Consider the following 15,680-nt stretch of genomic DNA (forward strand, 5'->3'; position numbering starts at 1 on the left):
GTCACATTTTCTTTACTATCTTGATATTCTGTGTTGGATTATGGTTCTACCAGACCAGTTCACACGAGAGACTTTTCCTCTAAATTCATTGTTTTAAGTGACAAAGCACACAAAAAAACTGTCAGAGAAAACAGAGGAAAAAGGTAAAAATTGCTGAAGATCATAGAAACCTTCTCCCAAATTACTGTTTTATTCATTGAGTCAGAGCAGCTCCTAAAAACATTTGTCAGGCCAACACACAAAACCCCCTCAATCTGTCCAAAAGACAAAATTTGTTCTTCTTTCTCCTCCTGCACCTGCATTTCTCCTCCTTTGTCCCGATTTCATCTGATAATTTAATGGCATATTTTACCTCATACTGAATATCAACTCTCTATTTCATTTCTCCCTGGCCTAGTAATAAGATTGCAAGGCTCACATTTCAGTTTCACCCTGTGGAGAAGCAATGCTGATTTGCTTTCCTTCCAGATGTGAAGCAACCCATTTATGTTTAGTATTCGCTCTTCAGTCACACAGAGGCCTGCAGATTTAACTACATTTTTATGCATTGTAAATGCACATACATTTGAAAGAATAAAATTCCTTCTAACATCCCTCTAAATGGAGCTGAGGTGAGCTCTTGTTTCCCTGAGGCAGCCTGACATTTGAAGATCACTTTTAACCATTTTGGTTTTGAAATGTACTTTTTCCCTTCTTAGCTCCCCGTGTTCCTGTATCTCCAAGTGCTTCCCCAAAATAGGCAGGGAGTAACCCTCCAGAAAATGTGCTAAGGAGGAAAGTGGTTGGAAAAGAGAGCAGGCAACTTTCAGATGTATCTCCCAGATTCACTGGAGGGCTCAGGATCCCTTCCCAAGGCTGTGGAAGGAGCGCCCATAGCCCTGCAGTCCACTGCCACCTTGACTTAGTTCCCAGTCAAGTGAAACTTTCAACCTTCTCAGTTAAGTGAAATTCTCATGTCTCTAACAAACCTCCACCAGGCTGTGATACACCCAACAAGCTGTGATAATTCAGGGCTTGCCCTGGGTATCAGCATCAGGTGTCCAGGCCCCAAGGCTCTGCAGTGCCAGAAGAGCAGGAGATATTGGCTTTCTGTTTTGGGAAAGACATCCCATGGCATGATTCCAAGCCTTTTGCAGCCCCTCTAACCCCACTGTGAATGGCACAACACTCCTTCTGTCTTCATGGGGCAGGCAAGGATCATTGATCAAGAGTCATACTGCTACAAAACTCGTGCTGAAAGAGATGGCAAAATATTCTAGACCAAGACACATTTCAATAGCCTTCTTAATGTGTGTATTTGTGCATGGCTTGTTTCTGAATGGTCTTCACAAGCCTCATTTGCAAGTCACAACACATGGTGAATAATTGCAATTACTGAGAGAGACTGAGACTATGATGATTTGCTTTGGACAAAAACCCACACAGAACCTGTCTCCCTCCAGCACCAGCTGGAAAGGAATTTATGAAGTGGAAGCTACTTGATGTGAAATGAAATATTTTATGGACAGATCTTTTTAGATCTCCAAATCTAAGGACATTTTTTGTTTAATCAGAAATTAGTGTAGACCCATTACAGAGCATCAGATGGAGTGGTACTGACTATTGTCTTTCAGTTTGTTTAAAGACAGGGTCTAACCATGACATTGTTGACTCTGATTTTTGAAAACATGCAGAGAAATGGCTGACAATACATACTGCACAATCTAGAAGCAAAGGCTGATTAGAAATTAGCGATCAAATTTAGCACATAAAGCATGACCTGTCTAGTAACAGTGAAAGGAATCACTGAACAAGGTGACTAAAGATATGGTAGATTTACCAGCATATGAAGCTTTGAAATTAATTTGTTTTCAGCCACAGCAGTTTGTGCAATTTAGGACATGGCCACATCAACCTTCTTCCCCAGCAGAAAAGAGTGGGAGAGACTGCACAGCCAAGAATAAGACTATTCATGTTGGCAGTATGCTTACATCAGCTAAAAGATTCCTGCACCCTGAGGAAGCACAGAATACCTTGTAGTATAAATAAGATTATTACTCTTGAGGAGCTTATTCATTGTGTTTGGAATTCATCCCATACAGTTCTGGATGATTGCAACTGAGGTAGTCACCTTAGGCTCCCATGCTAATTACTGAAGGAAAAAATAAAGCAGAATTCTTACGCTTTGGATGAATCTCACCTTAGAAGTGTTTTTTTCTCTCCGCTGACTCTCAGCAAGATTAGGGTGGCTTGGAGATATCTGCTTTGTGAATCTCATCCCTTGAACTGCTACCAGAGACAGTGAAGTGATAATAAAGAAATTCCATGCCTGTTGATGCATTAATCTTTCCTAGGATACCTGCGGTTCATAACTGTGCAGCCCCTACAAAATATTTACAAAGGTAATTTCCTTTAAAACTTCTGTCAAATTCTTTTGCTGTGTGACATCAAGGAAGTGAGACAGAGCACTGTCTTCTGCTGATCTCAGTTTGGCCATGACTTCAGGCTGGAGGCAACAGCTCAGTCCTTTCTGGTAGATGCACAGAGTGACTCCTTTATAGACAGGGCTGGATTGTGTCCACCTTTCTCCTGGGCAGCTGTTTTGGTCTGGAGCAAAGCTCCACGGTCTTAATTCACCAGCTTGAAAGCAAACCCTGCTCTGGGAAGGGAATCTGGGCTGGATCCCAGCAGCATAGTCCATCTGGATTTCTTAAGAGGTCTGAAGGGGTTTCTCTGCAATAGATATTATGGACATATTAAGGACTTTAAGGAATATCTAGCCAGAGTATAGAAAATTATATTTCATAAGAAACAGATCCCAGACACCTTCAGTGACCTTTAAAGAGAGAAGCAGTGTCTTCCCTAAACTCATGGAAGAGATGTGAAAAAAAAATAAAATAGTAAATGACATTTATTTCATTTTTAATCTTGCTAAATGTAATTTCAGCATGATCTGAAAGACAGCAGCATGAGCAGAGATTGTTACTTCAATAGAATTATTGTCAGAAGCTGGCTGTGTTTGTACTACAGTGTGGATACATTTCCATGTTTGATAAGTTACAAAGACTGTTAAATGTATTTCATTTTAGATATCAGATTTGCAGCAACCTCTATTTTTCTCATATCTGTGATATGATTAATCTGTGAAAGATTATATCTGTGAACATCTCACAGAGGGCTGAAACCTGGATTGTAAGTTCTAAAGTCAGGCTGTTTAAAGTTTGTCACATGGTGTTGATTTACTGATATGTCGGGTGGGTGTAACAGGGTGCCTGTCTTTAAGAACCTTCCTTATTTCCCTGGATGGATCCTGAAACTGTGGTCATATCTCTGCTTGTGACACTGAATTCCCCTGAATTCACTCAAATCCAGTATTTGGATGGAGATACAGGCTGTGAGCTAGGCTGGTGAAAAGCTGTAGTTGAAACCTGAGCCTTCCTTACATCTTAGGATAGCCCCAAATGCACATTCCATATGGGACACACACCCTGCTTGGTAAGTGTCCCTCAACATGAAGTCCACAGTGCTTTACAGTGGTGTTATGGGGGTAAGCACCAGGAATAAAAGTCAGATGGACTTTTCCCTCACTGCCATCTGCCACAAGGAACTGTAGGAGTTGTGAGGAGTTTAGCTGGTGGGTATCCAATGTAAATACAAGGTGTGCACCTCTACACTGCCCCCAGACTCTTGCACAGGTGCCTTAGCTTTGATATTATTTCTAGAGCTAGATTTCATTTCCCTCAGCTGGAAGACACCCAATTAATTCTTTGAAACCGTAGTTAAGCAAGGATGATTTACAGTTAAGATGTCTCAACTAATCACAGCATAATTAATTGCCTGTAATAATTGTATGTCCTGGAGAAGGAAGACTTTAATACCAAGGAGTTTTGGCTGCACTGCAGTGATGGTTTTAGGACATGCCTTTTTTTAAAAGCTATTGCCTTATTGTTTGGGAAACTGAGAATTCCAAATAGCTTGAATGTAAATTTGACATTTTGATTTATTGTTCATTACTGCAACATTTTCAGCTCTTAGGTAGGATAAATAAACATAAACCAGTTGAATTCCATTTGCCGATATATTGTGAAACTTCCTACAAATAATGCAGCAGACAATATCCAATATCATAATTCAGAATTTTTGTATGTTTACCTGAACATGGGATAAAAATAAACTTATTGGGCTGGGAATCAAAACTTCTGTCTTTTCCTATTTAATGAGTTGTCAATGTAATCTGGAGGAGACCCATGACCCTCAGTGAACAGAGGTGGTTTGGAAAAAGAAAGGAAAGTTGCCTTCAGTCACAAAACCCCTGTGAGAGTCAAATCTGAAATTTGGATGGCCTGTGGGAGCAGGATGGGCTGCAGGAGCTTTCCCTGGCAGAGTCCTGTGTAGGGAAACCTTTGACAGGAGATCCTCTCTACCAGAGCATCCTTGGGTGGATCAATCATGCCTCTGCCGAAACATTCAGAATCCTAATGTTAAAAGCTGATTATGTCTCTTTTAATCACTCATTTAATCCTGATGTCAAAACACCCTGTGTCCTGTAGGACCCCTTGCAGCAGCACTGCACTGTCCTCCAAGACAGCAGGGTTTGGAGAGGATCTAGAGGCAGGCTCTCTGGGCTCTTGCTGGCACAGCTGATCTGATCCTGCTGAGAAAGGGACAGACATCAGGATCAATTCCTGTGGAACTTCACCATATCCTCCATGTGGAGTCCCAGGAAGCCTGGCCAGGCTCAGGGCTGGATGTGCCAGCAGAAGACAATTCTATCCAGTGCTCTATGGCCAGACCAGGAAAATGATTCCTGGCAGTCACTGCTTGAAAATCAAGCGCTGGCCCTTTTCAGCAAGCTTTGATTGGAGAGGCAAGCTTAATAGTCAGGAATACCTTTTCCTACTGTTTAATGGTCAGCCTTTGCATTTGGCAGTTCTTTTAGCCTTCCTACTGCTTCTACTAGAAAACTGTCAGGTGAACTCCTGCTGCCTCATTAAAAAATAATAAAAATTTCAATTTAAATTTTTTTCTTGAGAGACATGAATGTGAAATGTGCAAATAGTTTTTACATTTCTGTTAAGAGAGGAAATAACCACATGAATACTTTTAATTTTAATTTCAAATAAAGCATTCTGAGTGATATTTTAAAAAACACTAATAGAAATATAAAAACAGAAGAGAAATACACTATTGTGTATGCAAAATTTTCTTATGTTCTCATACCAAGTCTTTTGAAGAAATTCAAATAGGTTTTCCATAAAAGGTATCTCAAAGGCCCATGAAGAACTATGTGAACAGGTTTCACATTGAAGCTAGCAACGTGAGTAATGCAGAGCAGTCACCAACACTTGCAATCTTCTGTCTTTGCATAAAAACCTTTCTTTAAGGTTCCACAGTGAACAACCACTTGACACCATTTGACATATCTGAAGTGTGCCCAGTACAGTAGCATTCTGAAAAATCACTCAATATTATTCAAAATACCATTAAAGATAAGTGAATTTTAATTAATGCGTCTCTGGGAAGCTGGATTTGCCATCTGGACTATGGATGATTTCATTAGGAGGTAGACTGGCTCAGATGAGTCACACAGGGCCTTGCAGCTCTATGTGGGTCAAAATTGGCCATTACAACAGAGAGACAGAGAGAGAGAGATTACATCCCAAGTCTTTGATTCTCTCTGGCCTGATATGGAAGTGAAAATATGGTTTGTGCTTCTCAAAGAAGTCTGAGAGAAAGGATGTTCTCTCTAAGACTTTAAGGGATTTTCTTTCTACCTAAGTATATTTTCCTGGAGGCCTCATTACTACTTGCAAAAGAAACCCCAAAGCCAGAACGACTCTGCTGCACTGCTAACATTTCAGCCAGTCTGTCTTTACTTCACACAAACATTGGCTAAGGACACATTCCCTGCACAGTCCTGGGTGTTGCCCTTTAGGTGGCCAGGAAGGGACACCCAGGCATGGCACATGGTGTCAGTTTGTGTCACTGTCCCTCACAAACTGTTTCTTGCTCCCTTTGCTGAACTGACCACACAGGCCTGGGTTCTGATCCTGAGTTCACAGCCTTGACTCAGGATTAAATGGTTTTCTGAATATTTAGTCCATGGAGAGGAGATGGTAATGAAGAGCTCACAGATGACAATGCTAATCACAGCATCTTCTTGTCTGTAAGTAACCCCTGAAATTCATGTGTTTTAAGCCACCAAACCTATGGAACACTTAAACTCAGGTTGACCTTTGACTAAAAATAACAGATAGGAACATTTACAAATTCAAAAGGAATATGTTACATTTTTACAGCATAGGTGGCAGAATTGCAGATTGTTTCACGAATCCAGCAGGAAAAAATTAATTAAGATCAATTTAATTAATTGCTGCAGACCCAAATTAGTATTCTGTTAGTTCCAGGGCATTTAGTTTCTCCTCTGATTTTTTTCAAAACTGTGGAGCTTTCCCTCAAATGCTCAATATATTCCGGGGCATTACTGTTAAATTTAAACATTAAAAAAAGAGAATAGTTAGGTAACAACTGCCAAGGAATATTAACATTTTTCTTTTCTCAGTTACTGTAGATCATTTTCGCTCCCCTCCTTCATTTGGGTATTTTTGCCTTGTGCATCATTTGTCACAGTTCTTGAGCTCCAAGCCCTGACAACAGCAGGTGGGATACAGCCCTCTCATTTCTTTAGGGCATCAAGAGCAAGTAGGCATCGAACCCACTCTCTGAACCTGCCAGACTTGTTTCTGCTGAGAACCATTTCCTGACAAAATATCTTATCTGATCATAAAAAAGTATCTTTTATAACAGAAATAAAAATGAAACATGCTAATCCTTTCCCACTTTCTGTGGAGGATCAGCAACAGAACCTCCTCACTCAGGTCACAGTGCTTGTCTCTTTAGGGCTGGAGCACAGGAGAATACCTTTAATTTTGTGGTAGGTCTCATAGTCCAAGTTAAAGAAACCAAAGGGTTTCAAAGGCTACAAAAATATCTCTTTATATAAATAGCCTTCAGCTAGTATCCATACATCTATGCATATGTAGACATATGTCTATCACTGCAGTTCACAAAATTAATTGATTAATTACTTTAGTGATTCATGAATTAATGATTTTGCTGTCCAAGCCAACACAGGAGAGGGCTGGGATTTTGAAAGGGATCAGGGAAATATGTGCCATCCTCCTGCTTCTGTGTCATGGCAGGAGAGAGAATGATGTGTAAGCACAACAGCATCCTAAATATCTTGTGCACATCTTCTGGAGGTCTAAAACTCACTTCCTCCTGACCTGAGGAAGATCCTGGATGAATTTATGCAACTCTGGTACCCACAACAGGATATTACTGCTCAATCAACGATTACTCTGAAAACCCTCAGCTGAGAGACATCTAGTCTTCATGAGTAGGTCCCTGTTCCCTCCTCCTCCATGTTCTAGAACTGCCAGAAAAATCACCTTCCTTTCTCACCCAGGGAACCCCCCTGGACTTTCTGCACCCAGAAACCAGGGCAAGGAGTGGCAGCCTCTTTCCACAACGCCACCATATCCCTGCCCTGTATTTACTGCCATTGTTTCAAGGCAAAGCAGGCAAACCAAAAGAAACTTTTGTGCAAGAGACAGATGTGCCAAGAGAAGATGCAGACACAGTTGTTCCCCTTTCACACCTAAAGCAAAAGAATATACCTATTCTGTTTTGGGGGATCACATCTGGCACTTATTCACAGTAACATCACAGGACAGGAAAAGAAGATACAGCGCGTCTCCAGCCATTTAAAATCACCTGCACATATAAATGCTCTTATACACATACTATAGGGTATATAGTATATAATATTTGGTATAGAATGCTTACTATATTGTATAAATTACATAGTATATAAACATATTTAACTGATTCGATTGAAATGCACCTTGGAAACAGATTTCTCAGCACTTGAACAGCTTGGACCTGGCCCAGAGCCAGGATTCCTTCACGTCTGAAAAAATGAGAGCTGCTTTAGTCCTTCCAAAACTTCTTCATTTTTACCAAATGACCACATCATAAACCCTCCTGTCAGGTACCACACTCATCATATGGAAAACATGCAGATTACTGGAAAACATTGCCAAAGGAGTTCCACCCACCCCCTTCACTGAATAAGGTAAAGGTCAATGGAAATGCAAGGGGTTTTCCCAGCAACCAGACAACGTGAATAAAATCCTTTGGGCATGTCCCCTCATGTACCCCACTGTATTCCTGGTATCCAGAGGGAAAAGTGTTTTTCTAATCAGCATGCAAGGCAGGTGAGCTGTGGTTGAAAGATGATTGCTTGCAGCCCCCCCAAAAATCCCCAGTATCAACAGTGTTAAAATAATACAAACATCATTAGTGACAAAGACATATTCATTGCCTGCAGCCAGACTATGCTTGTTAAAGGAGTTCTGTACAGCTCCATAACTGGATATGAATTCTAATAAAGTTTGTTTAAAAATGTGATGGTATTCCAAAAGCAAATGTGCAAAAGAGGCAATTCTGATTTTAACAAATCTACTCCTTGTAACTCCTCAGAGACCTCTGGGTTTGATGAGAAAGGCACTTTTTTCCCCTTTTTTTCAACACCTCTTACAAAGAACACAGAAAGTAGGATTCTTTCCTTATTCCCACTCCCAAACATTTTGGGTCTACTTAAAAGAAGCAATTATTTATGTACATGAGTATATACTGTGAAGTTGCCCAGATATGCAGCATGCAGAAAACTTATTCACAGTAATGAGGCATAACCATGCTCTTATCCCAGAGGGAGAAGATTCCCTGACTTCCTTCACCAGAAGGTCATGTTCACTCTGAGATTATGCTGTTGGAGCTCCCATCAGTGCTAGATTTTATTGAAAAGAAACAGAGTGAATCTGAACTGACAGATATCCTGGGAACTCTTCCAGGATATACAGTAGCTCTGGAAAAGAAGGGCCATTTAGTTTTTATTTGTCCTCAGATGCAGAAGAAATGAGCATAAATGGCAATTATGAAATGAACAAAAAGACAAGGACACAACAATGCCGAGCTCAAAGAATTTTCTCTGAAGACAGTTGCTCATCCCTCCTTTTCTCTCAGCTTTTGTCCCATCCATGGATTTTTCCACTCACCTAGAGCTGAAAATAAAAGTCGCTGGGTTTTGATGTGGAAGTTTCATTAGAGGTAACAGGGCAAAAAAAAAAAAAAAAAAGAGATATTCACTTAGCCATTTAGCAATGAACAGCCAAGTTGATACTTCACCATGGCACCTTGGGTGCTACTTGGCAGGAGCCGCACTTTGGAAGGATAAAGCCATGGCTGAGCAAAAGCTCTAAAAGCACCTCAGTGCCATCTACACTTTGCCCAATCTGCAGGACAGTCCTACCATTCCCAACGTGATAGTGGGGAGCAAAATACAGGACAGGACAGATCAATTGGTTAGCTGAGTAAACTTGTGCCCTTGAGAAATTTCTGAGGGAACAAGAGGTTAAAATTGACCTTCAGGGTTCTCCATATGGGGGTACAGGTACTTCCAGCCTTCGAGCTTGGACCAAGCATAGAGAATAACATATGAAATACACAGTCACATAAGAAAGGTAAATAAGTAAGATAGTAAATAAACTCCTACATCTTTCTTTATACTGTTTTGGAGAGTGTACTTTAAAGAGAGAAAGATGCATTGCTGCTATTTTGATTTTTTGTCAGGAGGGGTGTGTCTCAGACTTCAGAGATGCTACAGAAGCAATTACAGTGGCAAATAAAACTATTATTAGAACCCTGACGTTTTTAACTGCTATTTGCGTGTAATCACTCTTAAATAAATGAAGGAAAAGTAAATGCTAGGAGAATAATTTGCTGTTAATCAAGACTAATAAAGTGAACAGCTTCATTTCCTTTCCAGACTTGTCTGATTTTAATCTCACTGAAGTTTGACAGCAGGAGAAAGCAAAAAACAAAGTTATGCTGTGATGTTGTGTGTGCAGTAAGAAATTCTGGAGTCTCACTACTGTGGGTCTTTTTCTTTTTCTCTCCCTTACCTTTTCCCAGGTCTAATGCAGCTGATCTGTTTAGGTGTGCATTTTTACACACTAAGATTTACAATATAATGCTGAAGACTCTGAAATTCTGGACACTTCACCTTTATCCTAAAAAACCACCATTTATTTCCAGAAACTGGGCCCTTCTCCAAGAAAAAAGTCTAAAAGTATTTTGAAGGCATATGCAAAGAGTCTCACTGATTTTGATGTAATTCATTTCACCCCTGCTCCCTACCTCAAACCACCTAGACTGCAGACTCTCACTTAACAGTGGGACCATAATCTATTTATAGATCTCTAGAATAAGAAAATGGAATCAACCACTTTTTCATAACCTAATTTTAATTGATTTTGCTAACTGAAAGAGTGAGGTTTTTCTCCTTAGGAGCCCATACTGGGACCTGAGCAGAAATCCTATTCCAAGGCTATAACCTTAGTGCACTATGTGACATAAAAAGGCAGAAGTGGCCACTTGGCTCAGTCCTATTGAGTTGCTGTAATGATATCCATGTGTACAGCAGTGATGGAGGCACATGACTCTGTGTAACCACAGGCAAAACATTTATGAATGGCTGCTTATTATTCAGTTCTATATTGTGCATCTAATAATTTCTGAATGGAAAAGAAAATTCAATTCACTCCAATCACAATACATTGTTGCTGGTAAAATTTAATGTAGCTTCAACAATGACAAGCAAACTGCCAGTAAATTTATACTGGATGTAAGCAAAGGTGGGAGAAATTTCCGCAAATGTTGCACAGTATTTTAAACGAGCAAAGTTTGATTTTGATAATGACTCTACTCTCAAAGCACCTCATTCTTTTAATTTATCCTGTTATTAGCCCATTCAAGAGGAATGATACTGGCAATAAAATAGGAATCATGAACATCAGATATTCCTTGAAAGCCCTACAGCAACACCTCTGAACTCCCTCCTCCCTGTGTTCCTTTACCATCCCTACACCTCTGCATGCTCTCTCCAGCCTGGGCTGGGCTGGGCTCACTCCAGCTCGCTCATGTGAGGCCACCTAAGTGGGGATGTGCACTGCAGCATTTGTGACTGATTTGTGTGAGAATCCCAGCCAGTCCTGTGCAGAATGGTTGATACACCTCACAACTTCAGTTCCACCTGTGTTGCATACCAAAGGCCAGAAACAATACAGTCTATTATCCAAAACCTTCACCTCCATCTGCTCTTTTTGGCACTTGTTCCGCACCATCCTAAGTACTTATCCTCTTTGGCCTGTCCATGAACTTTCCCATGGCTCTGTAGCTCTCCTTCTCATCTCCTACTCTTTCACCTATCTTTTTGCTGCTTTTTGTGTCTCAGGGACTTCCAAAATACCTGTCATGTATGTCAGGGCTTGTTCCAGGGTCAGATACAGTAGTGCTGCTGACAGGTTAAAGAAGGGGGAGGAAGGGCTGTGCTGTGACATGACAGCTCTGTCCTTATTCCATCCCACAGACCAGTGCAAGGACAGTGAACAGGATGAAAGGTGAGGTGATTTTTCTCTTAGATTCCTGTGTAAATCCGTTTTATGTCAGCTCTTCTTTCAGAATTTGGAATGGACAGAAAATGAAACAGAGGGTGGAAGATCAGTGTGTGGGAACTCTACCTAAATCTACCTCTACCCGAAGCCTAAGCACAAAGCTCTTCATCTGCTTCTCCATTTTCATTTCCAGGTTTCCATGAATACATTCACCAAGTAAACTCATGAGAGGGAAGGAATATGTTTTTAATCCCTGTTACTGAATACTTCCAGGGAAAGATTTCATATTTATTCTGCTCTAACCAGACATTTGATGTGGCTCCAGTTGGAACACACACACTTGTAACTGTTGCACCGGGGCCTGGCTCTCAATAGTGTGATATTTGCAATGGTTGGCGTGGACTCCTTCTGGAAGTGGTAAATTATTCATAGAAATCAAATAGGAGACATTTGTAAATACAAAAAAAGACATCTCCTTCTTTGAAACAGACAGTTTTCAAGGAAGAGAACTTAATTTTAGAGTAATAAAGAACCCAGTGCTCATGTGTGGTTTAGCCTTCACTTTTCCCCATTATCTCTCCCCAAATTGTTGACAGTAACCTGGGAAGAACAGGAGAAAAATTTGAAAACCTACACTGTGCTGTGATAGGCTTTATCTGCACTGTTCTTTGCTAAATCTCTGGCATGCCTCAGGAAGGAATTTAATCTGTACAATAACTGAAATCACTTATATTCTAAGAAATAAAAAATGTAATCACTTTTTTTTTAAACTATTACCTCTCCTTGCTTTTTGGATTCCTATTTGGAAACTTTAATTGAAAACACTTACCTTAATTAAAAAAAAAAAAAAAAAAAAAAAACAACCACACAAGCTCCAAATACTACTCTTTGGTTCAGACTGGTTTTGGAGCTACACATGTTAATTGCTTGCAGGGTTTGGTTCTTTCAAAAAATTCTTTGACAATCTTGGATCAATGAACAGTTTCCGTTAAATCCAGATTTGAGAAAAGTAAGAAAAGCATAGAGAGGGGAAACTAGGGTGCAAAATAAATGTCTAAGTGATAAAGCTGTGATATCCGGGGTGGTTGTTAGGAGTTTGTCAAAGACAGAAAATTGGGCCAGCAGCATTGAACTGTACAGTCTTACTGAACAAGAGTCTTTGTGCCATGCAGATGATGCTGGCATTTAAAATCTCTACACTGGAACAGTTTTCCAGAATGTTGTTCCTCTTGCATCTCAGTTTTAACTTCTCCTTTACCCTATTTCTCAAATTATTAAAGGTTACTCAATTTTTTCAGCAGCACCCTCCAAGACTGATAATTTATTAGAAATTACCACCTTTGAGAGATACAAAAACTTCTGCGCAAGCATGTAGTGATTTTCCCAGCCCAGCATTCAAGGAGGCCATTAAAAAACAATCAAATTTGACAACTCTTCAACAAATTCAGCCTTCTTCCTGATTTTTGTGACCATAATACCTCTTCTTCAAATCTTACCATCTTTATCAAAATTATACTTTCAGGTATTACTCCAGTTTTGAAGCTAAATCTAACTTTTGCGACAAGTCTTTGCCAGGTGATTCAGAGAGACATTCATCTAAGCCAATGTATGTTACTTGGGGAAATATCATAATTAAAATGTCAAACTCCTCTCTTTTTATGCATATATTATATTCTTTTTGTCTAGATAGGCTGTGGACAGTACACAAAACATCTAATAACATCCCATGTCTAAACAGGCTTTTATCTTGTTATCTTTCCTCTTTCCTTTATCAGCAATGACAAATCCCATGCTTAAATTAATATTTCTACTGAAGGCAGCTCCATCTTGTGCAAGCAGGAATAGTAACATTACCAGTAGTAACACTGATATTCAAACCCAAGTCAAACCTGGGGTGAATTTTTAAGTCTGGCACAACCATTGTGACCTTCTGCAAATACATAAATTCTTATATAGGTGCAAGAACAAGGGATGGCTCTTAACACATAAGCATAAGGACCTCTAGGAAAAGGCTCTGTATCTCTAAATGGAAATTTGAAGTGCTTGTGAAACAAAACCAGTAGTAATCATATATTTTACAATTGTTCTTTGACCTCCTATTTTGTTCCTGTAAGTTCTTGTCTCACTGGGGGCTGGGGCTGCAAAACAGTATTAATGTACAAATAATCAGTCATTGTAGTTATTTTATTGTACAGGGAGAGATCCCTTCATTTAACCCTGCTGCAAATAATATTGGCCTTCATATTCTCACATTGACTGCAAAGGGTCACTTTTGTCAGCTTTTGCTGAGGAAAGCAGTCAGAAATGTCCCAAGCTTTTCAACAAACATCCTGGGAGCTGTCCAAGAACTGCGGCACTTGAGTCATTATAGCTACTCAGCTTGCCTGGATTTGGACTCACATTTTTCCTAACTGGGGCTTGTTTGACAGACATTGAGGGCAGAGTGAAGGGTGCAGCCTTCACTTCTGAAGCTGAATCACTGTGTAGCCAAGGGTACACAAAGCAGACAATCAAGAGCAACAAGCTCTGGGTGCTGGAGGCAGTCTGAGTTTGCAGGGTACATTTCAGGCACTGCCAAGCTTGCAGCACTCTGGAAAACAAATAGCATGTTTAAACTTCAAGATTGTTGGGCTACAAAGTGAATAAATATGTATTCTGTCTGCTGTCTGGTATATAGGAGACTGCAGTGGTCCTTCAGTGTGCTTCAACCGTTTTCCTTGTCATGGAAAACTGGTTATTGAGACCAGTTTCAAAAGCAACTGTACAAGCTCTTGTGTAGAAATCCATTGAGAGCTATGAAATAGGAAGATAATCTTTCTGTCTCAGGAAGTGCCTGCACTGTCATCACTAGAAGATGAGGCTTTCTGCCAGCAGTATCCTGACCTCACTGTTCTTATTCAGACCTGGGTATGGGGATGGAGGGAAAATACCAGGTTAAATGTCCCTATTTTCTGAGTATGGTGATTCTTACATTTTCTAGTACACCAACAATAACTCAGGTGGTATCTAGGAGCACAAAATCAATCCCATAGTGAACTGGCTTAGAGCAGAAGTTGGATCTACAAAAAAAACCCTTGGGACACCTCTGCTCTCTTCCAACTCCCAGTCCCTCTACCAAGCCTGACACAGCACCAGTGCTTTTGGAAAGGGTGTTTCTTGGTTTAGCTCACCCAGCTGAGTCCACTTTAGCCCTGCCCATGAAAGTTAGTTACCACAAGCTCCTGTCTTGCTTTTCAAGGATTTTCCTGCTCCTTGTTGGTTTTTCTTGGCATGTGCCTTTCATCAGAGATGAGGCAAACACTAGACATGTGGCTGCTGTGCTGGCACTGCCAAAAAACACATCAGTGGGAGATCGAGGCAAGCAGATGCAGCCCAGCAGGCCTGTGTGCACCACTGGCACAAGGCTCTCCGTGCCCAAAGCAGTGCCAAGTGCCTCAGCCATGAGTAATGGGCACCATGCCCTCCACACAGACACGAGCACAGACAAACTGACAGCACATCGAGGCATTCAACATAAGCCTGGTGTGAGGCACTCCTCCTAGGCAGATGACTCAAAACAGATGGCCAGACCTGTAGATCTTTATTTTACACGTCTTAATTACATACCCTCTTTACTGACCCTGTTGGAAAGTCATTCTTTTAGGACCTTTCCTGTGTGCACAAAACAAGGTTTTACAAGAGCTGTCAAACACATGACAGAGGAACAATTGCCTTATGGAAAGAAGCAGCTAATTTCTCTGTCTTTGGTAGATTATGGTTATATAGGAGGGGACTGGACTATAATTAATCAGATTAAATCCAGAGCAGATACATGCCAGAGAAAAGCTGAAAAGCAGTCCCAGTGATGTGCAGAGAGGAGGAGCCAGCTGTGCAGCTCAGGCCCTGGGGATTTTTGCTGGATACAGGGTGAATGGGAATCAGTAGCATATTGCTGTCAGAAGGGTGGACCACTTTTTGAAAAAGGCTTGTGGCCACCACCAATTTGAAGGTCAGGGAAGATGGCTTATCTGTACTTAATAACCTTTACTTGACCTTTTTTCCCCTGTTGATGATTTTGCAAGATCTGAGGTGTAATTATTCCAAAGCCCTAATGAGGCAATTTGGTAAGGTATCATTTTATACATCCTACGCAAACAGACATTTAGAAAAAAATGGAGAAAGTCCAAAGGAAAGCAGTATGGGTAC

The sequence above is a fragment of the Anomalospiza imberbis genome, chromosome 8, assembly GCF_031753505.1.
Source record: "Anomalospiza imberbis isolate Cuckoo-Finch-1a 21T00152 chromosome 8, ASM3175350v1, whole genome shotgun sequence".
NCBI lineage: Eukaryota > Metazoa > Chordata > Aves > Passeriformes > Viduidae > Anomalospiza > Anomalospiza imberbis.